Raw genomic sequence first — 17,174 nt, 5'->3', positions numbered from 1 at the left:
TGGATTCTTTGGATAATAGTTTGTAAAATGGGAAAATAAGGCTGTTATTAGGGAGTTAGATATGGGCATGCAATAAATAAATATACAGACCAATAAATATATAAACATGCAATGAATGTTGGACACCAAAAAAAGGGTGGACTGTGTCGGTCAGCTGATGTTTTCTCTCATACTCTGCACTTCTCCAGCTCTGGTTTGTGTCACAAATAAATACATTTCCCATATTCCTTTGCTTATGAACTCCTTAGATGTGCTTGACCAATGGGAAGTACTAGGGAGAAATAAACAGACAAAGGAAGAAGCTTGTCTATTTCTTCCTCCCTCACTCTAGCTGGTGGCATCTTTGAAGCAGGTGCATCTTACTTATGATTTCAACTCCTGCCAGGAAGAGTATTGTACTATCTTCTATCACTGAGAGGAAAAGTTCCTGCCATAATCCTAGTTCCAGTCGCGCATCCTTGGCTTCTGAGTTTCCATAGCACAACACAGTGGTTTTCTGCTGTTGCTAATTTCTGGATTGCTTCACTGTCCCTATTTGGTTTCTTAACTTTTCCATCACTTCTGTAAACAATGCCCTGCATTAAATTCTCGTTCGAAAAATAATTTGTTTTTGTTTGAAATACTTGGAGTTGAAATACCTGGACCCAACTGATATGAGAAGTGAAAAAGCTGGGTAAACAAAGAGAACACAGGGTATTTCAATTTCAGCTCATGCGATTTATTTCAAGTGGTGCTGAGTAAACTTGTTAATTCTCTTTGATGTGGCATAAAGCTGAAGCTCCTTCATGTCACACAAGGCTCTCCCTAATATGACTTCTGCCTGTCTCTTTAACCTACTTTCTGACCCTTCCTGCCTTGTCCCACGATGCAGCCATTCAGAATCCTTTGCCTTCCCCAAGCGGCCATTACTGTTTCCCTTCTCCATACCTCTGCCAGATCTGGAAAGCCACTACCTCTGAATTCTTACTTGTTTTCTTAAGACTCAATTCAAGTGTTTCTTGCAATATATGCCTTCTCTTGACCCCTAGACAGAGTGATTACTTTGCTCTTTAAACTCTGATTCTATTCTATATATTTACATGTATTTTCACTCATGCAAAAAACACCATGAGATCCTTGAGGATAAGGAGTTAATCATCTCTGTATTCTTGTACCAAAAAGACTCTCAAGTGTTTGAGGAATGAATCATTGAAACAATAATGGTGATGAGTGGTGTGTGTACCAGGTATTTCTTAAAGATCAACCCATTATCTTCCCAGAAGCAAGGTGAATACTTTCAGTCATCGAAAGTTTTTTGACAGCTGAAAATATTAAATAATAGCCTATGGCCATAGCTTTCCCTCTGTATAAAGAAGCAGACATCATTTGGAAGACATCTACACATCACTTGAGCCCTCCAACCAGATAAAGAAAAATGTAGCAGTCTGCCAGCAGCTTGCTTGTTTCATAGTCGCTTGTTTTCCAGCCCATAGGATATTGGCCATAATCCCAATGAACAAATGTTGATCAGACTGAAGTAGGGCAGGCTGTGAAAATCGCATAAACAATGGCCCTCTGACAGGCTGGAATAAAGCATATTTAATGTCTTTGGAACTCACATTAACAATCATTCTAGGTTATTGTGCAGGCCTTCATTTTGTATTTACTGGAGTATTGCAATTGCCTTCAGGGGATTGAAGCTACTGCCCTGGCAAAACAGCTCAATCACGCTGGCCCCCTCAATGATAGTGACATAACCAGAGCTGTACTCACCAGGAATTTTTTTCTCCTTTCTCCAAACCCAATGAATCATGAGTGGTTCTCCTGGGTAAGAGGTAAAAATGATTTGTAGAAATCTGTGAAGGCTGGGGGCACAGTTTTCTGCTATTTTAGTGATGATTTATACTTCTTTATGATCCTGAAATGCTGCACTGTGAGAAGGTTTGCAATTTTGTGGTTCTGTTGGTTTCAAACCAACCAGCATCAAGCCTATTGCATTAACAGGATAGATTTTCCCAACCCCTATCTCTCATTTCTGCTAGGCAGGAGCAGGAGAGAAGGTTGGAGAGACTTGCCCTCCCTCTTCTCCCCTCTCCTGTGCAGTGGCTCCAAATGAGGCACAGGTAAAAAGTGCCACATGGGAGACCCTTTTCGGAAGCAGGCTGTTGGGTCTCTGATAGTCGTCAGCATTTCCGAGAGCCAGCTGAAAGTACGCTTTGGCTTTGCCAAGGGGAGAAGAGGTGAAGGTTTGTTCAAAACATTTCTAGTGCCTGGAAAGATCCAGTCTTGTGCCTGGGGCGAAGGGCATTAAAAAGAGAAGCTCTGCTGTCACCTGCTTCAAATTGTTTTCGCCTGCAGCTTAGTAGAACAGGGTATTGAAGAGAAAGAAGACCAGGGAGGGAGGGCCACCTTTTCACTCCAGGCAGCTGAGAGAGAAAGGAACATTCCATGGTTAGAAGATAAAAACCTTTGGGACTAAAATTGAGGGGTGACTAAATAAGTGATTTCACCAAGTGCCAGTTATCTAATTCTAATATTCTCTTCTCTTTTTTCTAGAGTTTTTTTCACCCTGATGAAACATCAGTAATGTGCAATTACCCACATCTCAGGAAAATTGTAGGGGGTCGGATTACACCAATGTTCCCCCAACTGTATTCCCCAAGGAAGGTATTTCAGGAGATAAAAGGTTCAGTTGCCAATACATTCAAGAGGAAACACTTACTGTCCAAAGGTACTGGCATAAAATAAAACAAATTTGTACTCTTACAGTTTGGAAGTCAGAAGTTCAAAATGGGTCTCACTGGGCTAAAATCGAGGTGTGGGGGCAGGCTGTCTTTCTTCTAGAGGATCTGGAGTAGAATCCACTTTCTTGTCTTTTTCAGCTTCTGGTGTTCACTCACTTTCCTTGGCTTGTCTTTTCCAGCTGCCCACATTCCTTGGATTGTAGCCTTCAAAGCGCCCTGACCGCTGTCTCCAATGTCTTGTGAGAACTCTTTTGTTTACATCAGGCCCACCTGGATAATCCAGGCTAACCTAATAACCTCTCCATCTCAAGATCCTTAACTGAATTACATCTTCAAATCCCAGGTTGCCATGTAAGATAATATAGTCACAGGTTTGGGGACTAGGACAGGCATTTTGGGGGGTCATTATTCTGCCTCACTCACTGAAACTCACAATGTTTAAACACACAATAAAGGTTCTGTAAAGTCTTGTAAATAATTATGTTTTATTTTCTTTAACCTAGAGGGCTCCAAACCTATTTTCTTTTTCTCTTTAATTCCAAGAATATCTGTTCTTTTATGAGACACAACTTAAGGAATGAAAGACTAAGGAAAATAATTCCAGCATTCAGAATATAACATCTATGATTTTATTGTCACATTTCAGCCCACTCTTGAGCAGGTGGTGATGGGAGAGAAGAGGGTTCAAAATTGGACTGTTTTCATAAGAGTGATCTCTGGCAAACCATGTTAAATCTCAGACCCTTAGCTTCCTTATCTGTGAAATGGAGATAAAAAAGGATAACCTGCTTTGCTTGACTGTTGTGCAGGTTTTAGGCAATGATATGTGAGAAATCTCCATGTACAGTGTAGAGGGATAAACAATGTGAATTTAGGTCCCCTTGGTGGATCCTACCCATAATCTAAGAGCTTTGGGAGGCCCAGATGAGAAAATTTCTGAGGTCAGGATTTCAAGACCAGCCTGGGCAACTTAGCGAACCTCTATCTCTAAAAAAAAAAAAAAAAAAAAACTTAATGTAGCCAGGTACGATGGCACATACCTATAGTCCCAACTACTCAGGAGGCTGAGGTGGGAGGATCTTTTGAGCCCAAGAGTTTGATGCTGCAGTGAGCTAAGATTGCACCACTGTACTTGGGCCTGGGCAACAGAGCAAGACACTGTTTCTCAAAAAACAGTAATTGTTGGTTGTTGGGGGTTTTAATTATGGTACTATTTTAATCTAGTAACCAGGAATCAGTGATATATGAAATATTTACACATGATGTCTGATGTGTAAATATGATGTAACACATGTAAACTGATGTCAGTTTACATGTAAACATGTAAACTGATGTCTAACCATCAGTTATCCTTGTGACTAACTTGGGGGATTATTTGAAAACTTTTTTTTTCCAGATTTTATTCTTCTTGTCAACCATGCTCACCCCCAGGTTTCATCTTACTTTTGTTGCTGTCCACTCATAGACTACAAATGAGTTTCAGATGAATTATATTTGAGGTGCTGTGTTATCTAGTGTTTAAGATAATCTTTGCTCATGCTCATTTCTGTTTTGTGTATGTGGTAATAATTCTTGTTATTCACAAATATTCCATCTCTTCTCCATCCAGACACAAGGTGGGGTAGGACTTCCCATCCCTTATGAACTTAGGCATAGCATGCAACTTGCTTTGGCCAATAAAATGTGAGTAGAGGAGATTTGTGTCACATCTAGGTGGGAGCTTTAAGAGCCATGGTGCAGTTCAGCGTCTTCCTTTTAATTGCTTTAGAGTCTGTGAAGGCATCTGCAACATGGAGCTCTCTCAGTCTGCATTCCCCCAAGGATTGTGAAGAAAAGACTTTGTTTGTTGACCTATTTTGGACTTGAATGTGTGTGAGAAATAAACTTTCATTGGTTTATACCCCTAAGATTTCAGGATTCTCTTTATTGTAGCTTAACCTGGTCTAACATGGTTGAGACAAAGTAAAATCTTTTAACGGATCCTCATTACCTTTAAGCACATGAAAACATGCATTTGAAGGTTCTTATTAAGCCATAAGGACATCTGGAAAGGTTCATTATGTTACTGTAGAGACTGAGAGCTAAAGTAATAGGAAAATCTGTTGGGGGACTAGAAAGACCAAGGGATTTGCAATTAGATGACCTCTGTCCTAGTCTCATTTTCATTCTTATTCATGTTTTATGTAAGACAAATTGAATGTATAAAGCATTATTTACTCAATTTTAAAAAATATCATTCCTACCTAGAAAAGTAATCCATAGGGTATAGAGCATTCTTATAATTAATTGTCATAGCCTTGTAAAGACATGGTAGATTTTTACTTACTTTCAGAAACTATTTACTGGCTAATTTTAGGTGAAATTATTTATCGCTTCTCCTTTTCCTCCTCTCTTTAAATCCTTTGATTAAAGTCTGTTTTGATGGAATAATGCATTTCTTAGGATTGGGTGATGACCAAATGGCTGTCGCCTCCATTACTTGGTTTGGGGGATGCCAGTGAGGGAAGATGAAACTGCATGTACTATCTGAAGGAGAAGCTACACTGGTAAACCCTATACCTAAGTGCAAATGGCAGATATTGGAGTCATTCTTCCATGCCACTTTCTATTGCATAGAGGATGTGGCAGTGATGCAGTGGTGAAGGAGGGAGGAGTATAACATTGCCAAGCATCTGGATACTCAAGAAGCTGTGGTGACTATGGTTGGGGGACAGATAAACTGTGGAGTTCCAGAGTACATAAAAAGAGGGAAAACGAATTTTAGAAGACAAGCTTCCTGCTCTGAAAATGTGCCTAGGGCCACCCTGAGTGCCCCTGAGCAGCAGCCAGATCCAGGAGGCAACTATTGATATGATAGCTTGCTTCCCCTTTAATCCTCCCTTGCTTCTCCTGGCCCTGTGTTCATTAGCAGCTCCCTAGAGGCACCCTGTCTGCTCACCTGTCAAGGCCACTTGGCAACTGAAAGGATTTGCAGTCAGTGGCAGCTCCTAGGCTCTCTCAGCAAGGATGGCATTTTTTTTGTCCCTGCCCCCATCTTGAGCTTTTTAAAAAATTTTTTTAAAAATCGCATTGGGAAGGTAACTACAGATAGTAGAAAAATGGCCTTTGGTGTCAGGTGGTCAGATATCCAGGGCTCCAGTCTCACCTCCATCAATTACTTATGATGGCAGCATACTTAACCATTTTTTAAGGGTTTAAATACTGATTCCACTTAATCACATTATATTTCATGTTGAGAATGGTTTTGATGGGGAATTTTTGGAAAAGACACACGGAAAATTAGGTCTCAGATTTTTCTGCCAGTGACTCTGAAGTTAACAGAGAAATAGGATTCACATTCAGAATTACATATTTTGGCAGACTAGGAAGGTTAGGATAATGCTAAAAATCTAGCAATTACTGTTATTATTGTTGTTGTTATTATTATTATACAGATGGGCTCTCCCTCTGTCACCTAGGCTGAATTGTAGTGGCATGATTAGAGCTCACTGCAGCCTTGATCTCCTGGGCTCAAGTGATTCTCTCACCTCAGCTTCCCTATTAGCTGGGACTATAGGCACTTGCCACCACCATGCCCAGCTAAATTGGTTTTCTTTAATTTTTTTGTAGACATAGGGTCTTGCTATGTTGCCCAGGTTGGTCTTGAGCTCCTGACCTCAAACAATTCTCCCACCTTGGCCTCCCACAGTGCTGGGATTATAAGTATGAGCCACCATGCCTAGCCTGTTCTTCTTCTTTTTTTCTTTTTGAGATGGAGTTTTGCTCTTGCTGCCCAGGCCTGAGTGCAATGAGACGATCTCGGCTGGCTACAACTTCTGCCTCCCACGTTCAAGTGATTCTCCTGCCTCAGCCTCCCAACTTGCTGGGATTACAGGCGCCTGCTACCACACTCAGCTAATTTTTTTGTATTTTTAGTAGAGACAGGCTTTCGCCATGTTGGGTCAGGCTGGTCTTGAACCCCTGACCTCAGGTGATCCGCCCACCTCGGCCTCCCAAAGTGCTGGGGTTACGGGCATGAGCCACCGTGCCCGGCCATGCCTGGCTTGTTCCGGCAATTATTTACAGGTAGGTAGGCGAGGAGAGTTGTGTGGATCTCACAAAGACCCTTGTCTGTATTTCATCTACTACACAAGTCCCAAAGGGGATAAACAGGTATCATTGTGGGTGGATCTCTTTGCAGTTAGCACCCTGTCTCCCTGTTCCTTCTATTGGGCCACTGTACAAAGTGTTGTAAGCACAGCATACAGTTGTGAGAAAGAACTTATGATGTAAACTTGTTTTTTGTTTCATCACTATGAGAAATAAGAAGTCAGAAGATGCTGGCTCTGATACACTTTAGTTTATTGAAGTTACATTTTGGCCAAATCTCTATTGCGTTACTATGGCAGATTAAAGATGGCCTTAAATGCTTTGACACGTCTTCCATTGAGAAGAAGGATCTATTTATTTTCCACTTGAATCTGGGATGGCTTGTGACTGTTTAGACTAATAGCATGTGGCAAAAGTAATGTTATTCAAGTTGCAGAGGTTTAGAAAGAGGACTGGCAGCTTCTTGCACGCTCTCTTGAAAGTCAGCTGCTGTGCAGGAAGGGAAATTACCTTGAGATTACCATGCTAGAGAGAATGCATCAGGAAATTCTGAAGTTTTGAAGCTACCAGTGTGTAGTAAAGAGGATATTTTGAACACGGATTCCCCAGATCCAGCCCTTCCAACTAATGTGGATCAGAGACCAACCATTCAGCCAACCTCATTCAGAATTCCCGACTCACCAAATTGTGAGTAAAATGAAACGGTTATTTAAATCAATTAATTTTGGGAGTGGTTTGTTTTGCAGTAATAAACAACTGGATGAGTTGGTTTTCTAATCCTGACATTGCTAACTTTTAATTTGTTAAAACTTGAGTTTGTTTTATTCTTAGTTTCTTTTGATGGTTATCCTACTTGAAGTAAGAGAATATTGGATTTCTTCACATCTTGGTCAAAGCAGACAGGGGATCAGTGTGTCCCCGGAGACCTGAGGTAGTGACAAGGAAACTAGGGAAGCAGCAGGGTCTGGGGAGAATATGAGGAGCTGGTGTGAAGAGTACAGGGCTTAAGAAATGTTTGATGATTTGTAGCTATCTGTAGACCTTAACTTCTCTTTCCTGGGCCTCCACCACACTAAGGCTTCCTATTGATTGAGTTACATGGCATCTAATCAGAAGCATTTGTTCTCTAAAGCTGGCTTATTCTTCTGTCTCCTTCCATAATGTGCTTGGCCAAGTGGTAGAACAGTATCTGTATCTTATGCTATTCCTTTGTGGAAGGTCCCACTCTGCTTCTCTCTTTTAACCTCAACAGCTCTTGCATATCAGTTGAGACATTTCTGGGGCAACTCCTCCAGGCTTTTCTAGGTGCTCTTCATCTCCTGTCCTCTCACAGCAAGCTGAGCTGACCTCTACTATTTGTCGAGATATTATCTCTATCACATCTATCAAATTGTTGCATTGAATCATCTGCCTTTTTTGGGGGAGGGGGTCACTTCCATGAATGGTGAATTTTCCAAAGGCCAGAACAATTTTACTGTTCATTTCAGTATCTACCAAATATGTAGTAAAGGAACTTGTAACACAGGGGCTGAATGAGTGCTTCATTGCATGGAACTAAAGAGGATCATCTTGTGCAGAGCGCATTTCTCTTGGGATTTCAAAACTGTGTTGAGACCATAGGCACAAGACTGATTCATAAGTGGAAGTCAAAACCAGAGTAGGCATAAGTAATTCCACTTAGACATTAATGCATGTCTTAAATGAAAAGTATCACATCAGAAAACTGTATTTGTGAGTGTGTTTGTCTCTAAGAAAAAGAGAAATCTGGGCAGTGGGGGAGCTGAGAATTCTCAGGGAGAGAGCTAGAGAGCTGAGAAGTGTCCTAGGGCTCAGGTGCCTGCAGGAAGCAATGTGTTTAATGGAGTTTCTTGCTGGGTCCACCCTAATTGTCCTTTTGAAGAGTAGGTGGGCTTTATATGAAGTTAAACTTTGCTAAAGAGAACTAACTTCCTTTCCCTTCTCTTCATGCCCTTGTTTTCTGAAAGTTTGTCTCTGTCTTTGTTGGGCTGTAGCATCACACACGTGATACGCTGTGGAAGAAGAAAGACTTGATGCTAACTCAACTAGGAGCTGTCCTCAGTAAGCTCAGCTTAGCACTCACCTTTCCTCCCTCTGTCTCTTTTCTTCTTCGTCCTTCTTTCTTTCTTTTCTCTTTTGTAGGAGCAGTTTATTTCCTTTTGTCAGAATGCAGCATAATGAGATAAGACTGGTCATATGCTGCTGCTCTGCTCCTTCAGTGGGTGTCAAACTACACAGCAATCATCTCCCAGGTTCAGTCTCTGCCAGAGATCTCTGGTCTCATTTCTTCCACTGTTGAAAAGGCAGAATAATTAAATACTTCCAAGACAGGTTAATGGGATAAATGTCAACCTGGAGGGAAGTAGTAGGTGTCAAAGCATTTCCTGAAGTGGACTGATATGTAAATACTCAGTGCATTGTGAGAGTTCAGCTGGTCTCTGCCTATCACCATCTAATTGTGTAATTGACCCCCTACTACTCATCTAGTGTTGTTTCTGACCACAAATCCTAGAAACAATTAAAGTCTGCGTGTCAGATTTGTCTTCAAGGATTTCTAAGGCCTGCCACTGTGGCATTAATGTACAGAACCAGAGAGGCGGAAGCAGTGTTTGATGAATGTGCTATAATTGCTCTTTGATATGACATAGTAATAGGAAAATTCATATAATTGACAATGTAAAGGCCCCCACTGTTAGCAGCTGCTTTAAATTTAATGAAGCTGCGATTGTTAATAGTCTTCTCTTCATAGGGGTCTTTCCTTTGGCAGCCATAGCACAGAGCAAGCCTGTCCCATCATGTATGCTTTCCCTCCAGCCTCACTGTGGTGGAAGATTACAGGGAATAGGTCCGTTTGCACTTTTTCATCATGTCTTAATTATCTGGTGGAACTATTGGTGTGTAATACATGGGACTCTCTACCTCTGGGACTTCTCCTTATGCAGCAAGATATTACAAGAAAGACAGCTCTGGAACGGAACCAGGGATATGTCACTTACTAGCTGCAAATCTTGGACAAGTTATATAACCTCTCTGAGCTATAGTCTCTTCTAGAAAATATAAAAATTAAAACCCATTTATTTCAAATTGGCCATCACAGGGCATGGGATATATTTGTTAAATATCAGCTTTTAATTTTCTCTTTGTACACCACAACAGGTCTCTCAAATTATCCAAATTATCCAAGTTCTTTCCTGTCATTTTCTCTGTCTTCGCTCTCTCATTTGCCACCTTCCTTCATGAAATGACATATAAAGCAATCTGACTTTGAACTACAACATTCCTTAAAGCTATTTCCCCTTTTCCTACAACGGCTATCTTGCTTTACTAAACCCTGAACAACCAACATGAGTCTTATGCAGAAGATTCAGTGTGAGGAATCCTATTGCTGGAAACTTTAGGTTATTACTGTTGGATTAGGTTTATTGGCACAAGACTGATTCATAGGTAAGTAATTCCTAAGGTAATTCATAAGGGTAAGTAATTCCTAAGGTAATTCATAAGGTAAGTAATTCCACTTAGACATTAATGCATGTCTTAAATGGAAAATATCAGATCAATAAAACTGTGTTTGTGAGTGTGTTTGTCTCTAAGAAAAGGAGAGAAATCTGGGCAGTGGGGGAGCTGAGAATTCTCAGGGAGAGAGTTGAGAAGTGTCCTGGGGCTCAGGTACCTGCAGGAAGAAACATGTTCAATGCAGTTTCTTGCTGGGTCCACCCTAATTGTGCCCCTTGGTTGCAGATGAAGCTTATTTTTTTGTGCTCATCACCAGTCTTCTCCAGGTAAGACAAAGCCACAGGTGCTAAGTCAGTTCTCTCTGCAGTCACTCAGACAGCTTCTTGTGCAGCAATTTCACAATTGGAATTAACTGGAGATTAAACCATCTATCTTGTGAACAGACGGACATTAGGATACTCCCAATCAGACCATAGAATATTTATAAACGGCTACAGAAATGATTCAGAAGGATTACTGTACAGTTTCCTAACCTTCTCCTAGAACTCTCTGGAGAAGGAAATAAGTGTATCTATTTTGTTTAATCTGTGGTTTTCTACTAAGTCTGAGCTTCTCCTTTGCTGACTCATCCTTAACGTGTGTGCTGCTAAACTAACCGTTGTGTATAAGAAGTATTGATCTTTCTTTCATGTCTCCTAGTCACCTTTACTCTGAATATTCTGTCACCACAAAGTCTTCCATTAGAAGATTTTATTTGACATAAAAGCTAACAATAGCTGGCTTTAAACACTTTACCTAGCTGTCATATTCTAATATGCCCTCTGATATGGCACATTGTACTATACACACTGTTTACAACTCTCAGAGCATATTTTTTTCCCATGGAAAATTTTAGAGATATTTTCCTTCATCATGGATACTTGCTTTTCTTTTCTCTTTTCTTTTTCTTTTTTTCTTTTCTTTTTTTTTTTTTTTGAACAATTTTTAGTATATTATTATTATCTGGAAGCAGTATCAGGTGGCAACAAAGTATTACTCAACAAAGAAAAGAAGATCAAAACACTCTTATGCATTAAAGGACAAACAGAAGGTGTGTGGCTACTTAGGTGTATGTATGCACACATTTATTAAAAGGGAAGACAATATAATCTCTGAGAAACATCATTTCCCTGAATTAGGAGCACTTAATGATATATACATATATTTCAGATGAATTAATCTTTGCCAATAGTCATCTTAGACCATATATAACTTTGTAAACATTTTGAGGAATCATATATGTCTGCCAAATGTTTGTACTGTTGACAAAGTTTAGGGTTATTCTACTCACAACATCAGTCACATCCCCTCCTCAAATGCACAATTGTGCATGTCCTCCAAACAGGACCAGCTTCAAGAGTGTGGGACCTGTGCAGTTACCAGAACCCCATGCTCAGGAGGGTCCTGTATTTGGTTTAATGTTCTGCTCCCACTATACTGCAATTCTTAATTTTTTAAAAAGTGGCTAAACATTTTTATTTTGGGGCCTGACAATTGTGTAGGCTGGTCCATGGCCCATATATTTGCTGCCCACATAGCTGTTTATAGTAGAAGTGGTTTTCTCTTCTACTGATTTTTTTCCCAACACACATAAATATTTATATCACATAGGTTTATAATAATACATATCTATACACACATATAGACACACACACACACTTTTACACTTATTCTTCTACAATTATAGACCTAAAAAATCCTAGCTGAGACTGCCTGTTCAATGTTTGGATTGCAGAATTCTACAGGATAAATTTTTTAATAAAAACAAGTTTTTGATTTGGTCTTTAGCCTTAATAATAACACCATCACCACCATTAATGAGTGTTATTCATTGAAGCACTTTTTCTAAGTTAGTTTATTTAATTTTTAAAAAACTTATGAGGTGCTTGCTTTTATAATGTGTTTAACGGATTGGGAAACATGCTTCAAGAATTATTACATTAGGGCTGGGCATGGTGGCTCACACCTTTAATCCAAGCATTTTGGGAGGCTGAGGGAGAAGGATCATTTGAGGCCAGGAGTTTGAGACCAGCTGGGCAACATAATGAGACATCATCTCTACAAAAAAATAAAAAGGAAATTAGCTTGGCCTGGCAGTATGTGCCTGTAGTCCTAGCTACTCAGGAGGCTGAGGCAGGAGGATCACTTGAGCCCAGGAGTTCGAGGCTGTAGTGAACTATGATTGTGCCACTGGACTCCAGCCTGGACAACAGAGTGAGACCCAAAGAAAAGAATTATTAAATTATTTGCCTATGATTTAATAGTCTGTCTGATACTACTGCCTGAGCACAGAATATGCTAGAGAGTTTACCCCACTCCCAGTCAAGAAAGCTGGCCTTTTGTAACCACAGCTAGACACACATTGGGTAAGGTCTATACCAGGGGGTGACAGGGCAGAGTCTATTGGTCAAGGCAGCTCCTGTTTGGACATAGGCAATTATCTGGAAATGGGGGCAGTCATGAGTTTTTGTAAGCCAAAATTCACATGTACATTGCCTGATAGAGGTAATCTCAATGGGGGAACCACTAGAATTTATTACTATCAACTTCTTGCGTCTCTCATCGCATCCTTCCCACTTAAGTTCATGTCTTCTAAAGACAACTTCTTTAGGATTTGGGTTGGTTAATTTTGGGAAAGTTTACAAAAAGAGAGTTTATGAGACAAACCATAGTTAGGCTATAGCAGTTGGTCCCAGGCACTTCTTTAAGTAAAATGTGTTGGACTGAGACAATGTTGGTAGATCAAACACTCTATCAGTCTTTGAATAGCGATGCTAGCTAATGCATGCGGACAAGAAAGGCAAACCCATACCTGGAATATGTGTTGATTCTAGTCAGTGATGAATGGCTGCCACTACCAGGGGAAAGAAGTCCAGTAACATCAACTTGCTGCAACTGGCTGCCCGGTTTTCTTGAGGAGTGGTACTCTTTTGAGGTCTCAATATTCTTCCCTTTTCCTGGCAGGTGGGATATTCAAGAGGGTCAGGAGCTATATAAGCATTAGTGAGAGGGAGACCATGCTATCTGCCTCACAAATAGCTTCCATCTTTGCTGCCATAGCCAATTCCTTTATGGGTCTATGGTGCAAACATCAGTGTGGTGAAACATAACAGTTAGAAGACATCTACTAGTGGAACCATCTTGTCCACTAGGTGGATAAAGACCTCTTCTGTAGTGGGTGCTCTCTGCTTGGCATTAACATGGGATACAAAGATTCTCACACTTTGTGCTCACTTTCAAAAGTCCACACATCTGTTACTTCCCCAGACCTCGTTGTACCCGGTAATCTAATTTAATTGTTTCCAAGCTACTCACCTTCCAGATAAGCCATTTCTCCTTGTTCTTGAGTCTATGGATCCTCTTACCTTGGTCCACTTTTTATGATCCCAGTGTATCACTCCATGAGGTTTCTGAAGCTCTGCCCAAAAAAAGGCTTTTCTCTCAACACTCTTTTCTCGCCTGGTCCTGAATGGGGACATGGTGCAGCTACCATTCTCTTTTGGCTTGCGTCCATTTACTAAACTGACCCACCTGTGAACCAGGCTGGTGTCTTTCCTCTCCCTTTAGTTAGTCATAGAAAATGCCTATGCAGTTGAAGCATGAACTGAAGACAGGCACCAGAGAAGCATGAGTTCTGAGCAGGCTATTCATGCACTTTATGTGTCCTCCTGACCAGCTTGAGCCTGACTGTAGATGTACCATGTCCGTTATATTATGGATTGCTGCTAGAACCACCTGAAGTGATGATGTGGTGGATTTGAAAGTATCCAATTTATGCTGAGTAGTTATGGTCACATAGTCACTTAATTCCCGAGGTCAGATGCTTAGATCCTGCAAGGACTGAGTAGTGTTCCAGGACCTGTTTTTCAAATGCTGTGTAGCTCTTTGCTGCATGCAGCATGAATTTGCTTCCAAATCACTAGAGTTTCTGTTGTGACTCTCCTAAAGGGCCTTGCTAAAGGCTCTACACAGTGTCTTTATCCACCACAGATACCTCTGGTATCATGGAATCTGCTGAGTCATAGAGATCAAATGCCAGCAATTCTAAAACCACAGGAGAAACTACTGCAGAGCACTTTCTTTTTCTGGGTTTCAATCAAAGGTAACAGCTTTGAACCCAACATGATGAATGGGTAGTTTCAACATTCCCAAGTGCAAAAAGTGCTGCTTACAAAACCCAAGAAGACTACCAAGGGTTGGGTTTCATCCTTCGTGGTAGGAAATGTGAGGTCTTTTCCCATTCTCTGAATTACATGTGCATTTTCAAGGCATGCCAAAAAGTGGAGTGCACATGCCTTGGAAATGTGCATGTAATTAGTTAATATATTAATTTAATTTATGTTATCATACTAATATGATCACTTAGTCAATATGATATTAATTTTCAAAAAATTATCCAGACAGTCCCGGCCCCTTCAATCTATATTATGACAGACAACATGAGAATTAACATAATCTTGGGATATGACAGTGAGTTTATATCCCATGTGAATGTAAACTGCTCCAATCTTTCTTTGTGAGTATGGCATACTTTCCAGTTCAGTGTCTACATACTATATATCTGAGGCTGTGTTAATTTTGCCTAAGAAAGATAATCACATGTAGTGCTGTAAATCCAACCAGCCTTTTGCAGGGGCCGTACTGGTGAATCAAATGGGAATGTAGTAGGGAGTATCAGCTCGGCGTGTTTAAAGTCTTTAAGTGTAGCACTGGCTGTGTTATTGTGCTGTGATGCGATATTGTTTTTATTTACTCTAATTGCTGGGGAGGGTGGGGATATTTTCAGGGTTTCTTCTCCATGATAACCACTTTTACTAATAGATCAAGGAAGTTTCTGCCGACTGCCAAATATATCCGCTTGAATTATACATTTAGGGACCATGGAAATGACAATCAAGCAGGTTCGTGGGCCCAGTAGCCCCACTGTGGATCAGACCTGGGTCAGAACTCCATTAATTATCTGAACATAGGGAGGGGGGCAAGATGGCGCTTTGGATCTTCTGCTATCAAATTACACTTGGGTCCTGCGTCCAAATAACCTTGAAGTATCTGAGTATTCGTCTTTTCTGAGTGTGCCATTTTAAAAGTAGATAGTGATAGGTTCCATTGGGAAAAGAAAGCCTATAGGTGCCATTGATTTTTTTAATTAAAAAAATTGGCTGGGCGCGGTGGCTCATGTCTGTAATCCCAGCACTTTGGGAGGTCGAGGTGGGCGGATCACGAGGTCAGGAGTTCAAGACCATCCAGGCTAACATGGCGAAACCCCATCTCTACTAAAAATACAAAAATTAGCCGGGCATGGTGGTACACACCTGTAATCCCAGCTACTCAGGCGGCTGAGGCAGGAGAATTGCTTGAACCTGGGAGGCAGAGTTACAGTGAGCCGAGATTGAGCCATTGCACTCCAGCCTGGGTGATAGAGTGAGATTCAGTTTCTCTCTCTCTCTCTCTCTCTCCCCCCCCATATATATATTTAACATTTTTGTGCCTTTTTTATTTCCTATTTCCCAAGTTCTGCCACAGGATCTATGATACTGTTTTTAAAATGGGGTCGTGCTATGTTTTCCAGGCTGGACTCAAACTCCTGGGCTGAAGGAATCCTCCCACCTCAGCCTCCCAAGTAGTTGAGACCACAGGCACGTGTGCAGCAGCTATGCCCCTCCATTAGTCAATGAATTCTACCTCTGAGATCTGGCTCCTATCTGGAAACTAGGCAAAATTTTATAACTTTCCATTGAGGAGGTAAAGCTTTGCCTTCTGCTCATTTATTCTTGATTTCTTTTGGATATATATAAAATAGTACCCTTGTTCCCTTGTTGGGTGACCATTTGTCTTGTCCCTAGGAACACCATGTATAAGCCATCACTATAGGTCATCATAAGTCAGATCCTCCTGCATGTCATTCTGTTTTTGCTAACCATACTACCCAACATTCTATTATCCCCATTGCTTCTAGATAGTACAATTCTGTAACAGCATCTCTCCTATGAGGAGATCAACCTACAGAGGAAAGGCACTACTGGGTCTGGGGGCAATGCTGTATTCTCTGCCAGTTCATTTCTTGTTGCCTCAGTAAACAGAGTACTCTCCAGGCCCTCCTGAGGAAAATGACCAGCTGTTGGATTTTCCCATCTTGAACAGGTGACACTTTAACAACATGGGGGTTAGGAGTCCTACCCTTTCTGTGCAGTCCAAATTCTGGGTATAAACTTTTGATGTACCCCCAACCCCCAACAAACTTAACTACCAACAGCTTACTGTCAACCAGAAGCATTACTGATAACAGTTGATTTATACATTTTCTGTATATGTATTATATACTGTATTCTTACAATAAAGTAAGCTAGAGAGAAGAAAATGTCATTAAGAAAATCACAAGGAAGAAAAAATACATTTATTATTCATTAAGTGAAAGTAGATCATCATAAAGATCCTCATCCTTTTGGTCTTCACACTGAATAGCCTGAGGAGGAGGAGGAGGCAGAGGAGGGATTGGTCTTGCTGTCTCAGGGATGGCAGAGGCAGGAAAAAACCTGCATGTAAGTGAAGCACGCAGTTCAAACCCATGTTGTTTGAGAGTCAACTGTATAACAGATCCGTTCTAGCATGCTCAATTCTCTACCCTCTTGAGCTCTTTCTCACAATTTTCCATGGTGCTTTTGCCATCTCTATTTGATTTCATGTCAGCTGTAGCTTTTCCCAGACTTCTAAGAGTCATCTCACCTGTATTCCAGATCCATCACCTACTGCTCCTGACAGGGAGTTAAATCCTGTAACACCAGGGAGTTCCCTCACATTGTGAAGCCTCCTTTATCCAGCTTTATATTCTACCTTTCTTGATCCAGCCCCATC

Source organism: Rhinopithecus roxellana, chromosome 16 (genome assembly GCF_007565055.1).
Source record: "Rhinopithecus roxellana isolate Shanxi Qingling chromosome 16, ASM756505v1, whole genome shotgun sequence".
NCBI lineage: Eukaryota > Metazoa > Chordata > Mammalia > Primates > Cercopithecidae > Rhinopithecus > Rhinopithecus roxellana.
This window is presented reverse-complemented; position numbering follows the sequence as displayed.